The sequence below is a fragment of the Limulus polyphemus genome, unplaced genomic scaffold, assembly GCF_000517525.1.
Source record: "Limulus polyphemus unplaced genomic scaffold, Limulus_polyphemus-2.1.2 Scaffold90963, whole genome shotgun sequence".
Classification (NCBI taxonomy): domain Eukaryota; kingdom Metazoa; phylum Arthropoda; class Merostomata; order Xiphosura; family Limulidae; genus Limulus; species Limulus polyphemus.
Window position 1 is genome coordinate 1 of NW_013756559.1, and position 1,855 is coordinate 1,855.

The 1,855-nt window shown below is 30.0% G+C and overlaps 1 long non-coding RNA gene across 1 annotated transcript; it reads left to right on the forward strand.

The window, feature by feature from the left end:
• The first annotated feature begins 225 nt into the window (after positions 1–225).
• Positions 226–1,264, forward strand: LOC111084680. The gene is made up of 2 exons (XR_002609676.1): positions 226–261; positions 1,206–1,264. It is a non-coding gene; the product is annotated as an uncharacterized LOC111084680 (long non-coding RNA).
• Positions 1,265–1,855: the final 591 nt, after the last annotated feature.

Below are 1,855 nucleotides of genomic sequence, written 5' to 3' on the forward strand. Positions count from 1 at the left end.
TGTGTAGTAGCTAACAATAACAGTTATATCAAATTAGGTTGCTATAATTTCCAACAGTGATGGCCGTGTCATGCTAGGTATCAGTTTGTATGCAGCTGTCAACAGCACTGATCATATCAAGCTAGGTATGAATTTGTGTGTAGTAGCTAACAATAACAGTTATATCAAATTAGGTTGCTATAATCTCCAACAGTGATGGCCGTGTCTTGCTAGGTATCAGTTTGTATGCAGCTGTCAACAGTACTGATCATATCAAGCTAGGTATGAATTTATGTGTAGTAGCTAACAATAACAGTTATATCAAATTAGGTTGCTATAATTTCCAACAGTGATGGCCATGTCATGGTAAGTATCGGTTTCTATGCAGCTGTCAACAGTGATGGCCGTGTCATGCTAGGTATCGTTTTCTATGCAGCTGTCAACAGTGATGGCCGTATCATGGTAGGTATCGGTTTCTATGCAGCTGTCAACAGTGATGGCCATGTTAAAAGTATATAATGGTGATTATACAGGAACTAAATATACTAAATGAAATTGTAACAGTATTGACTATATCACGACAAATATCTTTATGTATTTATGAATTTCATCCATGAAAATGTGTTGATATGAAATTAATCATGTATACATAATAATGGAGAACAAATATATAATAGTTAATGAATTACAGCTTTGTCTGAAATTAAAAGATCTGCTGTAGTTTTTAAAAGCATAATAAATATGTGATGGAAAGGATGGCTAAGAAAAGCTAGTTAGTAAACTATTTTGTCTGAAATAATTAGTTCATGTTTTAAATGTATGTCTTTACTATAGTTTTGGAATTTTATGCCTCAGTCTATCAGTTTTGCATTTTGAGTTATATGTAATTTTCACTTTCTGTACTATTAATACAATCAGTTTTTTAACTAATATGCTATGAGCTAATAGTAATTATGAATTCATAATAAATTTGTTTAGTATTTTGAAATGAATGTAAAATTTTATACTTTGTGTACAATGTTTTTGAACACAAAAGTATAACTAAAACGTATTTTGAATTTAACCATCTTGTTTTTAAATGATAGATATTATTGTAGTATCTCGGACTGTAAAAAGGAAAGGTTTTACCATTTAGAATATTGTTCTAATTTGTATTGTAACTTAACATTTCTGTATGATCACTTTAATAGTTTACAGTATTATTTTCTAATTACTATTCTCAATAGCTAATGGTTCAACTATAGCTAAGTTCTTGAATGAGACCAAAAGTTTGTCACCTGAAGAACGTGGAAAACACCTTGAACAAGAAGAGGTAGCTATAATTTTTCAGCCATTTTATGCCAGTCCACTGTTGGTGCATATATTTGTAGTGCAAATTTACATAGTAATTATTTAATAAATTTTTTTATAGGAGTTTTTGAAAGTTTATCTAAAAAAGATGATTATTAATAATGTAATTGCTTTTTTGAAAACTTGAATTACATATTTCCTGTTGATAATAGCTTTAAGAACTTGTTTCTTTATCAAAGTATTTTTATTAAACCAAGACTTGCCAGTTTTTAAAATATTTCTTCATTAAACTTGTCTTTGCACTGATAATGTTTATCCACATATTTCATTTGACAACTGTACTCAACAGTCATGTTGTTTTTGGAGTTAATGTTAATTAAATTGTTCTCAGAGAAAGCCACATGTACCCACACAGATCAGAACTAAATTAACCCAGTAATGAATACAGCTAATTTGATATGCTGTTCTCACAGTCGTACTTATGATTAGAATGCAGTGTCTCATTAATTGAATACCTTCTTGGTTAGCAGTAGTTTTGGCTGTAATCTGAAGTTACCATAACTTTAAGTGAATATTATGTTTGGGC